Source organism: Miniopterus natalensis, chromosome 5, assembly GCF_054644295.1.
Source record: "Miniopterus natalensis isolate mMinNat1 chromosome 5, mMinNat1.hap1, whole genome shotgun sequence".
Classification (NCBI taxonomy): Eukaryota; Metazoa; Chordata; class Mammalia; order Chiroptera; family Miniopteridae; genus Miniopterus; species Miniopterus natalensis.
The window spans coordinates 32,932,510-32,953,309 of record NC_142085.1 but is presented as its reverse complement, the minus strand read 5'-3'; the positions used below and the strand labels follow the sequence as shown (position 1 = coordinate 32,953,309).

General features: G+C 37.1%; 1 non-coding gene and 1 pseudogene across 1 annotated transcript; one reads left to right on the top strand and one right to left on the bottom strand.

Moving 5' to 3' along the window:
* The first annotated feature begins 14,899 nt into the window (after nt 1–14,899).
* Nucleotides 14,900–18,049, top strand: LOC148093069 (ubiquitin-conjugating enzyme E2 variant 1 pseudogene; annotated as a pseudogene).
* A 1,365-nt stretch (nt 18,050–19,414) lies between these two features.
* On the bottom strand, nt 19,415–19,521 carry LOC148093068 (U6 spliceosomal RNA). The gene has a single exon (XR_015714619.1). It is a non-coding gene; the product is annotated as a U6 spliceosomal RNA (small nuclear RNA).
* Between the last annotated feature and the right edge of the window lie 1,279 nt (nt 19,522–20,800).

Genomic DNA, 20,800 nt, shown 5'->3' with positions numbered 1-20,800 from the left:
GCCAAGCTAGGCCCAAGCTGAAGAAGGACCTGCTAATGGCACCTGCAGGACCTTATGGGACGGTGTGTGACACGGGAGGTGGCAGCAACGGTAGTATAATGGGAAAGAAAAATGTCCTTGGTGACAGTATTTGGCGGGAAGGAACAGGAGAAAATAGGGAAAAGATTAGGGACAGAGAGAGACCAGAGGGTGATAGTATTGAGCCAAAAAAAAGTCATGGACTCAAATCTTAGCAGTAAAGACCTATTAAAACGGAAAGATAACACAAATAGGAAAAACAAAAGAATTTATTATCGTCAATTTAAAGTACTTACATTTTATTTCATCTAGAAAGTATCTGAGATGGATTATTCAAAAAAAGGAGGAGCTATTTACAATAAGATTCATAAATAGAGTCAAAAGAGGTAGGTGGAAGCGTATGCCGATCATAAGGGGCGATAGGGTGGCTATGTCTGAGCATAAAACCATGAGGAAGAGGGAAACTTTATACATTATTTTTTAAAATTGTATCATTATCTGAAATAATTACCTATAAATATTTGGGAGGTAACATTTTCTTGGTTAGAAACTAAACTCCTGTGTTACAGTAGAGGGAGTAAGATATAATTAGTGATAATCTCAGTGGCAATTGGGGATTCAGAGAAGGAAAATTGAATTTGTTCCCTGGAAAAAGTTGTCTGTAAAAGGGCTAAGTAGAGCTTCTTCTGGTGAGAGGAGTTTGAAAACCTGCAGCCACCCACTGCCTGGGGCTATGGCTTTGTAGAGGCTTCAGTAGCAAGAGGCCAAACACACCCTGCACCCGAGGAACTGCACCAAAGCCTCTGGCCTGGGACCTAATGGCCCATCCCTGCTGAGACCCAGGGCAGGTGCTCTGCAATGCCAGGCAATACCTGGCTTGGAAGTAGGGTTTAGGAGGTTGAGAGAATGAAACTTCAAAACCACTAGACAGAGAAGTGTGAAGAAAAAGAAGGGGAGAAAAATCTCATCCAAAATGAGGCTGCAAAACAAAATTTTAAAACGCACGGGGGAACTCTAATGCTGTGAAGATGATTCAGCCCCAAATCAACAATTGCAACATAATTTCGTTCCAGGTGAAATCTGATGGAACTCTCCAGCCAAAACTTTAGAATAAGTATGTTTTGTATGCTGCAGGAGAAAAATGAAAAAAATTATGAATTTTTAAAGAAAAAAATATGAAAGAATTTTTATAGTTTCGTGACTTACATTTAAGTCTTTTATCCATTTTGAGTTTATTTTTGTATATGGTGAAAGTTGGTGGTCTAGTTTCATTTTTTTTGCATGTAGCTGTCCAATTTTTCCAGCACCACTTATTGAAGAGACTGTCTTTACTCCATTGGATGTTCTTGTATGCTTTGTCAAATATTAACTGACCATAATGGTGTGGGTCTCTTTCTGAGGTTTCTGTTCTGTTCCATTGATCTATATGGCTGTTGTTGTACCAATACCAGGCCATTTTGATTACAGTGGCTTTGTAATACAGTTTGGAATCCGATAATGTGATCTCTCCCACTCTGTTCTTTTTTCTCAAGATGACTGCAGCTATTTGGGGTCTTTTTTGTTCCATATAAATTTTTGAAATGTTTGTTCTAGATCTGTGAAATATGCTGTTGGTATTTTAATAGGAATTTCATTGAATTTATAAATTGCTTTGGGTACAATTGCCATTTTAATGATATTATTTCTTCCAATCCATGAGCATGGTATATTCTTCCACTTGTTTAAATCTTCCTCTATTTCTTTTTTCAGTGTCACTTAGTTTTCTGAGTACAGGTCTTTTTCATCCTTGGTTAAGTTTATTCCTAGGTATTTATTTTTTTAGTTGCAATGGTAAATGGTATTTTTTTTAGTTTCTCTCTCTGAAAGTTTACTTGTTGGTGTATAAGAATGCCATTGATTTCCAGATGTTGATTTTGTATCCAGCTACCTTGCCAAATTCGTTTATCAAATCTAGTAGTACTTTGATAGAGTCTTTAGGGTTTTCTATGTACAGTATCATGTCATCTGCAAATAATGACAGTTTTACTTCCTCCTTTCCAATTTGGATACCTTTTATGTTTTCTTCCTGTCTGATGGCTGTGGCTAGGACTTCCAGTACTCTGTTGAATAAGAGTGGTGAAAGTGGACATCCCTGTCTTGTTCCTGTTTTTAATGGAAATGGTTTTAGCTTTTGCCCATTGAGTATGATGTTAGCTGTAGGTTTTTCATGTATGGCCTTTATTATGTTGAGGTATGATCCTTCTATTCCCACTTTGCTGAGAGTTTTTATCAGAAATGGGTACTGGATTTTGTCAAATGCTTTTTCTGCATCTATTGATATGACCATGTGATTTTTGTTCTTCGTTTTGTTTATGTGATGTATAACATTTATTGATTCACGGATGTTGTACCAGCCTTGCATCCCCAGAATAAATCCCACTTGGTCATAGTGTATGATCTTTTTAATGTATTGCTGGATCTGGTTTGCTAGTATTTTGTTGAGGATTTTAGCATCTATGTTCATCAGGGATATTGGCCTGTAATTTTCTTTCTTTGTAGTATCTTTATCTGGTTTTGGGATTAGGATGACACTGGCCTCATAGAAAGAGTTTGGGAGTTTTCCCTCCTCTTGAATTTTCTGGAATAGTTTGAATAGAATAGGTGTTGCTTCTTTTTGGAATGTTTGGTAAAACTCACCTGTAAATCCATCTGGTCCAGGACTTTTGTTTGCTGGGAGTTTTTTGATTACTGCTTCAATTTCATTAGTTGTTATCGGCCTAATCAGGTTTTCTGCCTCTTCTTGATTCAGCTTTGGAAGGTTGTATGCTTCTAGGAATTTGTCCATTTCCCCCATGTTGTCCAATTTGTTGGCATATGGTTGCTCATAGTATTTTCTTACAATCCTTTGTATTTCTGTTGGGTCAGTTGTTATTTTGCCTCTTTCATTTCTGATTTTATTTATTTGGGTCCTCTCTCTTTGTTTCTTAGTGAGTTTGGCTAAAGGTGCATCAATCTTATTTATCTTTTCAAAGAACCAGCTCTTGGTTTCATCGATTTTTTAATACATTTTTTAGTCTCTATGTCATTAATTTCTGCTCTGATATTTATTATTTCCTTCCTTCTACTTCCTTGGGGCTTTTCTTGCTGTTCTTGTTCTAGTTCTTTTAGTTGTTGTGTTAGATGGTTCATTAGATCTTTTTCTTGTTTCTTGAGATAGGCCTGTAATGCTATGAATTGTCTTCCCAGGACTGCTTTTGCCGTGTCCCATAGGTTTGGGGTTGTTGTCTGTTCATTTTCATTTCTTTCCATGAAGTGTTTGATTTCTTCCTTGACCTCATTGGTAACACACTCATTGTTTAATAGCATGCTATTTAGCCTCCATGTATTTGAATATTTTTGAGTTTTTTTTATAGTGGTTGATTTCTTGTTTCAGGGCATTGTGATCTGAGAAGATGCTTGATATGATTTCAGTCTTCTTGTATTTATAGAGATTTGCCTTGTGCCCTAACATGTGGTCTATTTTTGAGAATGTTCCATGTGCACTTGAGAAGAATGTGTATTCTGCTGTTTTGGGATGAATGTTCTGTAAATGTCAATTAAATCCATTAGGTCTAGTGAGTCATTTAAGGTCTGTGTTTTCCTGTTGATTTTTTGTCTTGATGATCTGTCCAATGCTGACAGTGTGGTGTTAAAGTCCCCCACTATGATTGTGTTGCTGCACAATCATAAAGTTCCTCTTAAAGTCCCACAAGGAATTGTTTGTATATTTAGGTGCTCCTATATTGGGTGCATAAATGTTTATAAGGGTTATTTCCTCCTGTTGGATTGTTCCCTTTAGTATTATGTAGTGACCATTTTTGTCTCTTGTTATGGTCTTTATTTTGAAGTCTATTTTGTCAGAAATAAGTATCGCTACTCCAGCTTTCTTTTCCTTTCCATTTGCATGGAATATTTTACTCCATCCCTTCACTTTTAGCCTGTGTGAGTCTTTTGCTCTCAGGTGGTTCTCCTATAGACAGCATATATTTGGGTCCTGTTTTTTTATCCATTCAGCTACTCTATGTCTTTTGATTGGACCGTTTATTCTGTTTACATTTAAGGTTACTATTGATATAAACTTATTTACTGCCACTTTTCCTCTTTATGCTGATGTACCTTTCTCTCACTATTCCTTCTTTTTCTTAAAGCAGTCCTTTTAGCATTTCTTGCAATGCTGGTTTGGTGGTACTGAACTCCTTTAGCTTTTTTTTTGGTCTGGGGAGGTCTTTATTTCACCTTCAATTTTAAATGATAGCCTTGCTGGATAAAGCAATCTTGGTTGCATGTTCTTGCTTTTCATTACTTGGAGAACTTCATGCCACTCCCTTCTGGCCTGAAGAGTCTCTGTTGAGAAATCAGGGGGGTTCCCTTGTAGGTCACTGCTTGTCTCTCTCTTGTAGCCCTTAATATTTCCTCTTTGTCCTTGACATTTGCCATTTTAATTATGTGTTTTGGAGTGGGTCTCTTTGGGTTCCTCTTGTTTGGAATCCCCTGTGCTTCCTGAACTTGTGTGGCTCTCCCCCTCGCCAGCCTAGGAAAGTTTTCTGGCATTATTTCCTCCACCAAGTTCCCTATCCCTTGCTCTCTTTCCTCCCCCTCTAAGTCTATTATAATGCAAATGTTGTTTCACTTCATGTTGTCCCAAAGCTCCCTTAGACTGTTCTCATGCTTTTTAAGTGTTTTTTCTTTTTGCTGCTCTGAGTGATTTTTTTCTACTTTGTCTCCTAAATCACTTATTCTATCCTCTGCTTCATTGAGCCTGCTTTTAATTCCTTCCAGTGTATTTTTGATATCAGATACAGCATTCTTTATTTCTGTCTGATTTTTGTTTATGTTATGTATCTCTTTTTTCATATTTTCCCTAAAGTCCTCGATCTGATCCTCTGTTGCTTTGTTTTTCTCATTAAGTTCCTTGAGCATCTTCATAATCAATACTCTGAACTCTGTCTCTGATAGCTTGTTTACCCCCATATCATCATAGACTTTTTCTGGCGATATTTCCTTTTCTTTAATTTGGGGGTTGTTTCTTTGTCTCCCCATTTTGGTAGATCTTAGTGGTTGTATCTATATATTAGATATATTTGCTGTCTCCCAGTCTCGTGGGGGGGGATTTTGTCTTATGAGTCCAATGGAGCCCAGAAGTGTGTTTTCCTTATACTCCTGAGCTCTTTGCTCTAGGTGTGTCCCTTTTGTGGGTGTCCCTTGTGTGGTTTCTTTATGTTCTCCTGTTGTGGTTGGGTCTAGATTGTCGTTGACCAGTCGTTGGGAGGACTCTCCTCTCAGGTTGGCTAGCTATGTGTCTTAGCCCCAACCTCGACGTGTAAGCTGTTGTACGGGTGCTGGCAAGGCAGGACAATACACAACTAAACTTCCAGGAAACAAGAGGTATCTTACAAAATATCTTGACAGTCACAATGAAAACAACCCACTTGAAAATAGGACTGGGAGAGTGAAGGGAGAACACACACACACACAAAAGCTTAAAAAAACAAAAAGATAGAAAGAAAAGTAACGCTTAGAGAGAGAGAAGTATATTGTTAATAGTGGTGAAAATTTAGAAAATAATAATAATAAACTAAAATGTAAAAAATAGAGAAGCTACTGGGAGATAATAGACACAGAGAAAAGATTCTGAAAGAAGGGCCAGGAAAAACTTAAGGGAGAGACTGGGAATAGGATAATAGTTGAAAATGAGAAAATAAAAATACAATAAAGAGAAGAGAAACTAACAATCAAAAAAAAAGACAGGAAGATGGAATGGAGGATATCAAAAGACTGAAAGAAAAGAAGAAAAAAGGGGGAAAAGAAGTTATGCCAGTGGATCAAGAGGAGAGAGAGAGATAAAGCCTGGGCACAGAGGGAGTCCAGTAAGAGATTTGGGAGAAACTATAGAGGAAAGCAGTAAACTTGGTTACGGTGATAAAGTCCCAGTTGTTAAGCAGGGATATAAAGAAAGTCTTGATAGCAGGAGCAAGGATAAAACAAAACAAAGCAAATAAACTAAACAAAATAGAGAAATAAAGCTAAAAACAAGCTAAGCAAAACAAAGTTTTTTTATAAAAAAGGAAAAAAATTTAGTTAAAAAAGGCTTTTAAAAAATTTAAAAACATTATTATAAAATTTAAAAAGAAAAAACAAATAATTTTTCCCCTTTCTCTTCTTCCTAAGGGAAAAAGAAAACAAACAAACAAACAAACACAAATAAAATAAAAAAAATTTAAAAAAGGAGGAGGAAAAAAGACAGTCAATCGGGTGAGTTTCTTCTGGGCAGCCTATGTTGTCTGAGGCTCACTGTTTTGTGTGCTGGTTTCAGTTCTCCTGGGAGGTACTTGTGTATCACCCAATGTGAGGAGCCATCCAGGTTTGGCTCTGGTGTCCTTAGGTAGATGGTTGGTCTGAGGCTCTCCGTGGGCCACCTCCTCTTGACAGCTATTTTGCAACCTTGTAGTTGCCTGGTCTTGCTCCAGAGTCTTCTGTAGAGTCTTTAGGGTGCAGGGTGGCTAGTGTAGCTCAGGGTATCACTCCCCTTACTTAGAGGTTTCAGTGTCAGGCACTCACTCTGCGGGCGTTAGTCTCTGCTCCACCACCAGCTCCTCAGTCCCTACCCTGTCCTCTGATTCTAGTTCCCCAGGCTCTGGCCTGCTGCAGCTTCAGATTGATTTCAGCCTGTTGCCTTTTCTTTATGGGCCGTTTCAGCAGCCTGGGCTCAGTGGGTCCAATTAAAAACACATTCTGGTGAGCCCTTTGCCTGCCCTACCCCCAGCAGGGGTTTCAGCATTTCCTCTAGTTCCCAAACAACAATCCCTGAGAGTCTTATTCTTGCAGAGTCCTCCTATGAGCTGCTCTCCCTTCCTCCTCAGGACTGTGCCCTGCGGGTGTGTCTGGAGCCTTAGTGAGGGGAACCCACCCCTTTCCTGTTGGGGGCGGTGCTTCCGGCTGCAGGGGGGGCCTCCACCCCTCCCTGCTCAGCTCTGGTTGGCTGGTCTCACCAGGCCCGCCCCTCAGACCGTCCACTGTGCAGACCCCAGTCCCAGCCTCCGCCGGTCTGTCCTCGCAGTGCACGCCGGGAAGGCGGAAGCCAGTTCCACAATCAGAACACAAAAACGCACAAAGCAACACACAGGCAGTGAGTCCGCCCCGAAAGGTCCCGCGGGCCAAGGCCCCCAGGGGAGGGGACCCAAAGTCAGCTCCATGCAGCTCCCCACACCGCTGGTCTCAGCAAAGCTGGGGCGGCTTCACGCACCACCAGGACGCCCCTCAGGGCTGGTCACAGGTCCCAGCCTCCCGGCACCGGGAGCTCAGGGCGGGAGGGCTCCTCCCCTCCCCTGCGCCACGCAGATTCAGCGCCTTCTGGGGCTCAACACAGTGCCCCACAGGGAGGCAGAGGGTCCCCGTGTGTGGCTGCTCAGCGCAGCCGTCTGGTCCCTCACCACTCGGGTGCCACAGACCTTGGGACAGCCTTTCCTATGGTTGGCACCCTGAGCATTAGATGCTGGTCACGGTCGCCACTAGAAGCTTTGTTTCCTAGGAAGGCGCCGTCCGCCATTAGAGGCCTTGTTTCCTAGGAAGGCGCTGATCCCTCCGGGACTCACTGCTCCCCGGGGTCCCTCTGCCCTGTGCGCGGGGTGCTCCTTCCCCTCTCGTCGCTCCGGGTGTGGGATCCCTGCTTTTGGATGCCGTCCGCACTCCTGAGGGGGGGAGCTTTGCAGCCTCCAACCTTGGGGCTCAGGGCCCAGCATGGGCTTCAGGGGGGACTCCCCCTTTCTACGGCCCCACCTTACCGGACTCCGTGATGTGTCTTCAGTGCTCCCCACTCGCACTCCATCCACTCAGGTATGTTTCTCTGGTTTTGCCAATCTGGCTACATAGGATTTTAGGGGTAAATTGAGTCTGGCTGGGAGCGGGGGCCTCTGCTGCTTCTCACAGGGCCTCCATCTCCCCTCTGCCTCCTCTTTACTTTACCTAAGAGCTTGGGTTTTTGTTTTGCTTTGTGTAGTATCCCATTGTATGAATACACCACGATTTATTCATCCATTCTACTCTTGATGGCCATTTAGATTGTTTACAGTGTTTGGTGATTATGATAAATACTGTTTTGAATATTCTTTTAAAAAAAATGTGTTTATTGATTTCAGAGAGAGGAAGGGAGAGGGAGATATAGCAGCATAAATGATGAGAGAATCTTCTATCTGCTACCTCCCCCACGCCCCCTACTGGAGATCCAACCAAGATATTTTTGAAAGCTACATAGTTAAGACAGTCTGGTATTAGCACAAGAACAGACAAATAAACACATGAAATAGAAACTTATGATTATTTTATGATAAAATATAAATAAATAAGAAAAGAAATGTTTCTTTTAATAATGCTGGTAGGTCAATTGGGTATGTGCCCAGGCATGTGCCCTGACCAGGAATCAAACTGTGGCCTCCTGGTTCATGGGTGGACACCCAACCACTGAGCCACACTGGCCGAGTTGTTTTGAACATTCTTGTTTCTACTTTCATTCTCAGCTATGTTGGGTATATATGTAGGAGTGAAATACTGGAATTGCTGTGTTGGAGGCTATGCATATGTTTAGCTTTAGTAGTTACTACCTAACAGTTTTCTGAAGTGGTTGTACCAATTTATATTCCCATGTGTACCACATGAAAGCTCCACTTGTTCCACACCCTCACCTCTGTGTGGTTCTACTGGTTCCTTTAGATCTTACCTACTCTGACGAGTGTGCATGTACACAATTTTCAATTCCCTGATTAATAATGATGTTTATTGCTTATCATCTGTCTATCTATTCCCTTCATGAATTACTTTATCAATGTTCAAGGCCATTTCTGTATGGGTTGTCTATTTTTATATTAGTTCATAGGAACATTTTACATATTATGGATAATAATTTTTTTATCATATAAGACATTGAAAGTATCTTCTCCAGTTTGCAGCTTTCTCTTTTACTCTTTTACTAGTGTCTTTTGATGAACAGGGATTCTTAATTATATTCTCTTTAATTATGTCTCATCGTTATTTTTCTTTAAAAAAAATTATTTGCCTATCCCAAAGTCATAAAGATATTCTTTGTTATCTTTTACTTCACATATACATACACCTCCCACCTGGCCCAGAATTGATTTTTGTGTGTTATGTGAAGTAGACTATTAAGATTACTTTTTCCTATATGTGTACCCTATTGACCTACCATCATTATTAAAAGAAACATTTCTTTCCTTATTTATTTATATTTTATCATAAAGTAAAGAATCATATGTTTCCATTCCATTGCATGTGTCTATTTGTCTGTTCTTGTGCTAATACTAGACTGTCTTAACTATGTAGCTTTGCAAAATATCTTGATAACTCTTAGAGCAAGACCTCCAATTTTGTTATTCTTGAATATTGACTTATCTAGTCTTAGTCCTTTACATTTCCATATATAGATAAATTAGATTCTATGTGTTAATTTCAACAAAAATATTTTAAAGTTATTAACAAACAAGCCATAAATAAGTTTAACTAATTAATTATAAATAAACTATAATATAGGTGGTAAGCTCCTTGACATCAGTCTTGGTGATGAATTTTTGGATATGACTCCAAAAGCAAAAATAAACAGTGGAAGAACTATGTCAAACTAAAAAGCTTCTGCACAGGAAAGAAAATCATCAACAAAATGAAAAAGCAACCTACTGAGTAGCAGAAAATATTTGCAAACCATATATCTGATAAGGGGCATCCATCCTCATAGTTAGGTCTAGCAACATAGCATTGAGCAATAGGAGTCATACACAAAGAGCTAACATTTTATTATTTCATTTAAGTGAAGTTCAAAACAGGCAAAACTAATGTATAGTAAGGAAGACAACAGTGGTTAACCTTAGGAAGGGAAGGGGAGAGACCAGGAGGAGGCATGAGTGGGGCCTTAGGGTACTGGTACTGTTCTATTCTTGATCTGAATTGTTGTTACACAGGTATATTTACCTGGTGAAAATTCACTAATGTGTACACTTATACAAATGCTCGTTTCTGTGTGTTTGCTATACATAAAAGAGGGAAAAAAGCAAACCTTAGGTAACCAATATAGAAATAGAAATAACCTTAATATCTCCCAAATCAATAGATGAATCAAAAGGAAGATGGGGATTTCAGGGATTTGGAGGAGGAAGGGAAGGAAGAAGAGGGGAGAAGAAAGGGAGAAAAAGAAAAATACAGAACCTATTATCAATTCAACAGAAAGTAGGATTACAGGGAGAAAAAAGCAAGCAAACAAAGAAAGTATGCTAAGAGAAAACACAAAAGAAGGTGGCAAAAAATAATCCTAAATGCTCAGTGAAAGTGAACATGAATAGATAAAACTCGCCCATTAAAAAACATAATCAGATGGAATAACATAAATTCATCTATATACCCATTAGAAAAGGCAACTAACACCAAACCCAAAAGAAAATGTGAACATAAAGTTTTGAAAAACCAAGTAGATCTTAGAGTAAAGTGTATTGCAAAAGATAATGATTCCCAAGACAATAAAAAGAAATTGTACTTAGTAATACAACATTGCATCAGACAGAACAAACTGACAGGATTACAAAGTAAAATCGACAGATCCAGAACTATCGTAGATGTTAAAACGTCAATAAGAAACATAGATCAAACCGAAAAAGCTAATAAGAATATAGAATATTTAAAGAACTAGGCTATATGCAGTCTCAGCTTAGCTCTGTCCCTACTCCTACCCATCTCCCCAAATATGTGCACCAAAACCCTCAGGCTACCAACAAGAGAGTAGAATTCAATAACCAGCTTGCAAGCTGTGTCTTCTAGGGAAAGACTCTCAGACTCAGAGCCTATGGAAAGGGGCTTAAGGAGAAGTCACCCAGACAATATCAGAACTAAAAGTCTACATACTGGATTCACTGGAAATATGAACAAGACAAAAATGTAATGACACGGAAACTATGCAAACAGGACAAAAAATAAGTATGAAAGAAACTCTAAAGCAACCAGAATCTAAAGGACACATGAAAACATCTCACCAGTGTTTCGTACTATAGAAAAGTTTATTCAGAACATGAATCAAATAAAATAAGAGCTTAAATGTAAGATGATAACAATGCAGAGTGAAATAAAAATGGTAATTGAAAATGTAAGAACAAATTGAAACTAAAATAACACCATTACAGAACTAATAAATTGCAGACCAAAAGGAATCAAATGGACATGGCTGCAAATGAATTATTTGCACAAAAGAAAAGCTTGAGATAAGCACAATAAAACCAAAGGGAAAAGATAAAATGATTAATGGAAAAAGAAGATAATAGCTATGAGGCGTGACAAAGATGACATTATACAATTATTCCTGAATTGAAGAATTCAATGAATGAATCAGAAAGAGTATTCCAATAGAAAAAAAATCCTGAAATGCAAGAATAAGAGACTATAACTCAAAGTTCATATCATACTCCAAGACAAATATATTCAAGTGTTAAGTCAAAATCATATTCTTCTTATTGAATTTTGAGAATAAGAAAAAAAATATTCTCCAGGCATCCAGAGACAAATAGTCTAAGAGACTTTTTTGAGAACAAAAGTAGGCTGGCCTCAGTCCTCTCCAGAGTAACATTCCAGCTAGAGGACAATAGAACAATGTCTACCAAGCTCCAAAGGAAAAGAAATGTGGTCCAAAAACATTACGCAGAGCCAAGATTCCATTCCCGTATAAGGACCACAAATAGATATTCTCAAATATGGAAGAATAAAAGGATTGTAGCATGCATTAACTTTCTTGAGTTGGGAAAAATGACTCAGTGATGGAATCCAGCCAGTCATGAAGTGGATTATGACACCATGGTAAATGGTGACTCCTGCACGTTGAATGCTAAAAGACAGTGATGTCACAGCATTGTAAGAAAGTGTGACCCCAGTGTTCTATAACCAGCCAAGTGGTTCTTCAAGCTGAAAGAAGGTAGGCGCACAGTCTTCTCTAGCATGAAAGAGCTCAGGGAACATAGCACTTATAAAGTATTTTTGATAAACTCCTTGAAATAAAATTCATACAACAAGAGGAGATCAAACTTTAGAACTCAGGAATGTTCTCCTAAAATAAACAGTGATAAACATTAAATCCATTAAGATATAGAACTAAAAATAACAGTGAGAAATATGGTTACCAAACATAATATATATGTCATAAACTTTAAAATGTTTAACTTCAGTGTCTTAATGTCAAGTAAAATGAAGTTAGTTTAAAACAAAAAACAACCAAACAGCCCTAGCGATTTTTCTCAGTGGTTAGAGCATCTGCCTGCGGACTAAAGGGTCCCGGGTTTGATTTGGCCCAAGGGCACATGCCTCGGTTGCAGGCTCGATTCCTGGTCCTGTTTGGTCTGGCACATGCAGGAGGGAACCAGTTGATGTGTCTCTTTCACATGGTTATTTATCTCTCTCTCTCCCCCTCTCTCTTTCCCTTCTACACTCTCTGAAAAGAAATGGAAAAAATATCCTCTAATGAGGACTTTAAAAAAACCAACAACAACAAACAGAATGTAGATTCTGATAGTGTTTTGGGATGACAGACTGAATACATGTGTTGATCAACTCTCTCTTCCAAGGCTGGATTAACAAGATAGTAAAAATATAACAAAAGTCAAATAAACAAGGCAAGCCCTGTTGTTGGCAAAAAGAGTTCAGTAAGTTTGTCAAAGTCCAAAATGTAGAGAGGGGGCAAAAGTGTATGAAGGGCCCTGGGCATGAGGAAGCCAGGTATAACAGCCAATAAAAAATAAAATGAAATAACTCAAAATGTAAATATAAAACAGTCACTCCATATTCCTCACCCACTCTTAGCCCAAAAACCAAATCAAAACTAAACGAGACAGTTCTTTTCCAAAAAAATTAAATAGTCTGGGAGATCCAAAGTAAAGGTGTTAATACGTTGCATAAAATGCACTCTCTCTCCTCATTTAAGGATTCTTCAGCTTAAAGGCCAGCTCACTACCCATTTACCCTTAAGGAAACCACTTACACATAATTTCCAGTACACTTTTTCATTATTCTAAAACAATGAACAACTATGGATTATCTTCCTGTTAAGGGAAAATAGTTAAAGAATGAGACCAAGATAAATGTGATAAAATGCCCTAGAGAAAGAAAGTTAATTTGAGAAATGGAAAGCAACCTTTAAATATTCTAATTATTATACCAGAGGTATGCTAGAGGATGTTATACGAATATAACAAGAATAGGAACAGTGAAACAGCAAGAAAGAACACTTAGACAATTAATATATGGCTATGGGAAACAAAGAATCTAGGGAGGAGAACAGTCTCAAAGAAAAAATGGGAAGGAACATCCCACAGCTGAGGGTATATACAGGTGCTCAGATTGAGAAGACGCAGGAAATGTTCAGCACAAGTGAAACAAACATCTGTTCCTCAATCTGATAGTGAGAGGTGTGAGAATACTGAGGTTAAAGGAGAAGTTTTCAGAGAAAAAATAGCAGCCCTGATCGCTGACATGTGATTGCTTCAAAACTAGTGAAAACTGGTATTGAACCTAAACGTCCTTATCTAGCCAAATTATTAAGCCAGTATGATTGTAGAATAAAAGTATTATCAAATATCTAAGGACTCAGATAATTTATCTCCAAGGCATCCTTCCTTACACGAGCTTAGGAAAAACAAAATAAAAAGGTAACTAAGAATGAGAAAGGCATAGGGTTCAGGAAACAGCCTAACCTGCGACAGTAATGAAGGGAAGGCCTAAGACGACCTCTGCGCAGCAAAGTCAGGCCCGAAGTAAGGCCCAGAAATAAGTACGCAATAAAAAAAAAAGTGTGTGTATGGTGGACGGGGGGGGGGGGGAGGGAGGGCATTCCATAGATATGATAGTCTCCTTGAAACTAGAAGAATGAACCTAAGGATCGGCTAAAGATAAGAAAGGCAATTAGAAATTTTGAAGATATGTAATCACACTGACATAGTTATGATAAGGTGAAGCGATGCTTGTTGATTTTTCAACTTTTAAATCTAAACAGAGGCAAAACTTATGGAAAATTTCGCTGTGGTTATAGAACAGAAGGCATTTTGTTTTTCAGTCTTACCAATATGAAAGTAAAAACAAAGCTTGCAAGAGTAAAGGACTGGAAGGGGCAAAGGACTGAGCACCTCACCTTAAAGGGCAGGGAGTGAAGTTTGTTTGTTATTACTGGAGCAGAAATAAAGGGAAAATACAGGATGGGGGGAACGAGGTTTACAGATGTTTGTATGAAAAATAATACAATACTTAATAAATAAATAATACAAGAATAAACTGTGTTTCACATACAACTGTAAACCTACTTTTGCCCCACCCTGTATATATTATTGGGGATACAAAAGTAGCTAAAAGAGGAACTCAGTAGTTAAATAATTACTGTGGCAGGAGGGAGAGAAGGGAGTTAGGGAAGTATAGTGAGCTAAATCCTCAATTAGCATGCCAGGAAGTCAGTAGACAATGTTTAAAATAGATAATCCAAAAAAGCATGACTAATCAATTTAGACTTTTAAAAATAGAAAAATATAATTATATTAGTGTCTCTTTTTAAAAATAATTTGTTTATCCACTTATCTAAAGAAATTTATAAAGATATATTTATAGTAATATTCATCTAATATTTCCAAATGGCGAGATTTGAGAATTTTACATCATTCTTTGCACCTTTCTGTATTCCTTGAATAACTTATGTCCTTGTGTCACTTTTATAACAATGACATCATTATTGTATACTTTGAATACTGAGAGAATTAAATAAAGGGATAAAAGTAGAAGCAAGGAAGCCCCTAAACTGTTTATTACAAAAGCCCAAGTGAGAAAATGCAGTCGCGTGAGTAGGATGCTTGTGCTAAAGTTTCTTAATGGAGCTGCTGTACCGGGGGGCAGGAAGGCCGCAGACGGAGGTAGAGTAGAACGCCTTATTTCCAAGGTGAGATGGAAAGAAGCAGGGTCAAGGGTTTGGCTTTATAGGGCCTAAATTTGAATATCTGAGAAACATACAAGTAATATTGGTGTAGTCGGCTGCTTCTTATACAAGTTGAAGCTCAAATAAATTCATGCTGGGTATATAAATTTGTCAGCAGATAGGCTATGACAGCCTTAGGCAAAAGGCTAAAATAATCTTAGGGCCATTAATACTCTCTAACTAGTTACTTTAGTTATTAGATCAGTAATCTTAATCAATCTTGTTCTATTATTTTTATTTTTCAGTAGCCTAAATTAGATTTTATACATTTCCCTGAGTAAAAAGAATACTAATATTTGGTCAGACACACAGGAACTCAGAATGTTGGAATGTAAAGAAATCTTAGATATTGTATATTCTAATTCTTATTGCACAGATAAGAAAACTGAGGCTCAGTTTAACTAATTTTCCTAAAGCGAGAGAACTACTTGGGGACAAAAATAAAAATAAAACAAGTTTTCAGATTCTCAATCTATTGGTATGAAAGCACACACACACACACACAGACACACACACACACAACCACACACACACACACACAAATATGCTCCCTGCATTAAAACAAAACCAAAGGGGAGTGGGGTGTGGGGATGGAAATTAACAGGAGAACTTATATGCACATATGCATAGCCCATGGACAGACAGTCGTGTGGTGAAGGCCTGGGGTGGGGTGGGGCTGTTTGGAAGGGACAGAGTGGGGGGAAATGGGCATATGTAAAACTGTGAACAATAAAAAATAAAAATCAAAAATCAAAAAAGGCTTATTTATCAGATTCTACAAAAGTCAAGTGAAAAATCGATCGTCAGTTTCTTTCGGCTGCAATAGGAGAATATATTGCATGCGTTGTACTTCAGAAGACCTGTGCATAAATAATTTTTTAAATCACAGTAAAAGGGAATTATATTGAATGTACAGTGGTACCTCGGTTTTCGAACGTCTCCTTTGACGAACACTTCGGTTTACGAACGCTGTAAAGCATTTACCTGGAAGTAAATGCTTCGGTTTTCGAGCATTTCAGAACTCGGTCTTCCGGAATGGATTACATTCGAAAACCGAGGTACCACTGTATTTTGAAAGATAAGAACTGTTTGTTGCCTACATTACAGAATAATCCATCTTTTTTTGTTGGCAGGTATTCTTAGATACATAGTTTATTTTCTCCCCTAGTCCTGATATCTTCCTAAATTTCTGCATAGAAAAATTTCCAAAGGGAAAATTTTCCTCATTTGTATTTTTGCCATTTGATTAATTTTTTCAAATTACATCCAAATGATTCAACTTGTTTTTCACACTTCAACAGACAGCCACCTGCCACCTCCCTCATAAAGGAAGCATCCCATCAGATTTTCTACATAAATAACGTCTTCCCTAGGAGGAGGAAAACTGCACAGAGTAGTACTTACCCTTATTTTTACAAATACTTCTGTTGGATTTTACAGTGTTATACCTTTGCGGACATTATATTTAATCCCTCCTATTTTTCTTTGAGATTATAATTCATCCCTTTCATCTAATACATTTTCAGTTGAACACTGAACCTTTATTACTTTTGAAAATGTTCCTTGAAATATTTTTCTGTACAATTATGGGTCACTCAAGTGATTCTGTGATTATAAGTTTCCGAACAATGTTCGGTTAGGACGTATAACCACTAAGTACCCAAAAAAGCTTGCTTATTACTCACCCCTACCTCGGTCTATGGGCAAACTTAAATGAAGATTCACTAACAGAGTAAAAATATATTTCCTATTAACTCTTACTCAGATGTGTATGGCATGGGATGGGTGGAAAAGGCCACAAAGCGTGGTCCCTATATTCCTGACTTCTCAGTAGATTCTACTAAAGACTTGGAAAGGACAACTTTGTATAGCAGGAATGGCCAGAAATGGGTTAACCATGAAACTAATGAAGATTAATCCCTAGTAATATGTTCACGTGGTTATATGCTTTAGAAAAATTTGCAAAAGTAAGATATTTTTATTGCCATCAGTTAAAACTATTGTCATTTTCTATTGCAACTTTTCCTCCCATCATATTTCCCTTACCTTGAGTAGCTGTGGAGTTTAGGGTTCAGGAAAATGTATTTATGTGGTTCACAGTCAATTCCATGGATAGTCATATTGCTATTAGCGATCTTGCATAGGGTTTGCTTCCAGAAAACCTACCATTTCTTGCAACAATTCACCCAGCATTTTACACAAAAGTGCCAACAATTCCTAATCCCAGAACTATGAGGGTATGAAGGAGAAATGAAGTTTGGAATATATGGAAACATTGTGGACAATTATTTTAATAATCATTGCACAAAATTGTGGCTGAGGGTTTGGCTTTTATTAATTCTCAGTCAAAATAGAAGTTCTCTCCTACCCAAAGTATACTCAATAATACCTGAACCTTACAATTCACATATGAAAGAAATTTGGTAGAGATTTTTTTTTTCCAAATTGGCAACAATCCTAAAATTTTATGATATTACCAATAACAAGCAGAAAGTTTCTGAGAAGTTGATTTCTATAAATTTTGATTAGCAGTGCTTGATGAAAGACTGAATTACTTTTCTATTGGCTGTTATAAAAATATTTTAAAATCAATGTTTCATGAAAATTTGACCAAGAGATTATAGTCAAGGAGCAACAGCAATGCAAGGTGACAGCCACCATGGCCTTGGACAATTCATGAAAACTGAACATACAGCCTTAAAATAGAACGTGGACCTGAATACCCAGAAGCACCTCCCCCCTTTGTAAGATTTTTAAGAAAAATTAATATGAATGGAGTTAATAGTTCTAATGGAGTGGTGGACCCAAGAGCCATATCAGTGCTAGTAAAATGGCAGAATTCATATAGTATAAAAGTTGTCCTGCCAGATGTCTAAAGAAAATATGAAACTCCCTCAGCCACCTGAAGGACAGCATTACATCAATTCAGCAAAAAGAAAGACTACAGGCCCTCTCCCTCCCCACCATTCAATTCAAGCAATCTTCATTTTCCACAGTAGTACATTTTCTAGCTACATCTTGTAGACTTCCAAGTACTGGAAAGGAAGCTCTCATTCAAAGGCAATTTATGTTAAGATACTGTAAATGATACTATTTTTTTGTCCATTTGAATATATAAGTTTTGCTATAAAAAAAGAAGTTATAGTCAAAAAACTATGTCTTAGGCAGTTGTTTAATAAATTTATATTTTCTGTTATTCTGTTTGTGGTATTAGCTCTTAAAAGTGATACTTAGACATGACCTCTTCCTCATTCTCAGTAAACATTCATATTTGTACTTACCACTCATAACATTTTACTGTTTTTCATAAAATGGGTCACAAAAATCATGTTAAAAATGTTTAGCAGAAATACTGCATAGGTATATTTTCCACAACTTCACACCAGGAAGTGTAGACTGTTGGTTTGTCCCATTATTGCTAGTGCTGACTTTGGTCACTTGGTTATGATGTGTCCCCAGATCTCCACATTGTAAAGGAATCTTTTACACATTGAAATTAATATGTAATCTATGGGAATACTTTGGGAGGTCTGTGTGAATATCTATGCCCAATAACTTTTCATTTAGTAGTTTTTCTATCCATTGATAATTTTTGCCTAAATGAATTATTTGTGTTTGAAAAAATGGCAAGTGCTAATGCTGTTGTATTTCTACACTCGTTAGCTGGCATTCTTTTGTAAAGAGCTACTTTTCATGCCCTTCTGCCTTCCTGTGCGTACCACTATGGACTTATGGGTTCTCCTTTGTTCACTATGTTGTAATCTATGACCTACAGTATTCTTTTTGATATTCATATTGTTCCCAAACATGGTGAGTGGTATTCTATTAAGACAGCTCTTGGATCCTTTTTCTTTTTTTAAATTATAGTTAACATTCAGTATTATTTTAAATTATTTTCAGTTGTACAGCCTAGTGGTTAGAATTTATGCAATTTACAAAGTGATAAATTTAGTACCCACCTGGCACCATACATAGTTATTACAATATTATTGACTATATAGCTTTTTTCTAAATTAGGACGTATCTTGGAAATTGCTTCATAATAATTTATAGAGTTCTTCCTCAATCTTTTCTACTTGTTGGATTTTATTAAATCCTATTTACTTTATATTATAACTTGGGGACACAACTCCTTTATGTTGGATCATTTTTTCTAAAAGTGAAGAGTTTCTTTTAATTTATTTAAATCTGTTTTTGTGTCTTTCAACTGTATTTTCAAGTTTTCCTCTTGGAGATTTTACACATTTCTTCTTAAGTTAATGCCTAAGTGTTCTATTTTTTTTTGTTGTTGTAAAGAAATTTTTCTTCCATTATGTCTTCTCACTGGTTATTGTTTATATGAGACTATTGGTTTATTTATTTATCTTTGTTGTTGAGGGTATTACATATAAAAATATGGGACACTTCACAAATATGCATGTCATCCTTGTGCAAGAGCCATGCTAATCTTCTCTGTATCCTTCCAATTTTAGTATATGTGCTGTCAAAGTGAGCATGAGACTATTGGTTTTTATATGTTAAAATTATACCCTGTTACACCATAGAATGTATGTATGTGTTAATTTTATTATAGATTCACTCAAGTTTTCCAAGAATATTATCTTGTCAATTGCAAATAATAATAGTTTTATTTCTTTATTTTTCCTAATTCTCATCCCTCTACTCATTTTGTTGTGTTTGAATGCATTGCCCAGTAATACCAGTTCAATATGAAATAATAGTGGAGATAGTGGGCATCTTAGGGTGATTTTTGAGACAGATAAATGTAGTGATGTTCCATTTTCTATACTAATAGTATTGTAATACTCCAAAAGATGTGCTTGTGGAGTTAAATTTAAGATCCAATTTTCTTTTAAGGTAGAAATCAAAGAAACTTATGATGTTAACTCAAAGAAGTTTTGGAGAAATTCTTTTGAATTACATGTGCCGAATTGCTGTCTTTCTCTCTCTGTGTTGATGAGGTAATCTAATAAAAGCCATAGAGGGCCTGATAAGAGGATAGGATGTACCTTTGTGAGAGGAAGTCTTAAGGCAAAAGGCAGGTCCCAGTTACTGGTAGGATAATGGAAAATTAAATTATCTGTGTTTTAATGATTTTAAGGTATTTGATTTACTGTCTTCTTAAATGTGTATGTGATTGGAGATTATTTTGGTGTAGAAAACCTTGAAAAAAAACTCAGTCGTAGGTCAGCAGAGAATGTATCTTTTATAATGTTTCTGGCCAAATACCTGTAATACCGACTGTCATCTCAATTTTAGGTTGCTGTCACATACAAGTGAACATAGATTAATAGCATATTGGGAAAGTTTTAATCACAGGGATTCCAGTATAAGTACTTAACAGATTTTCTGAAAATTAGTAAGACACAAGCATTGGGAGTAGTTTGAAAAAAAGTTAGGTTACACCAAGGTAGCACAGTATGCGAAGTAGTAATCAAATTTATAGTAAAAAATGGTGTAACAAGATATCAAAACTTACACATCTAAAACTCTAAGAGAAGTTCTTAAGGTGTGTCAACTCAGGGAAAACACTACCATAAAAAAATAAGAGTGTTTTTTCTTTCTGATATAAAGAAAAATATTTTTTCCAGGCAATTGGTCAATAATGAACAAAATTCTGCATGAATCAGATATAGAAAAAAAGTTCTTGAATAGGAATGTTTTCATCAGAATTTCCCAGAGTCTCCATTAAATGTACCTACTTATTTTGATAGCATATAAAGAAGTTCCATGCACTGAGAGAAGTCAATATTTCGACAAAGAAAACTCCAAAAA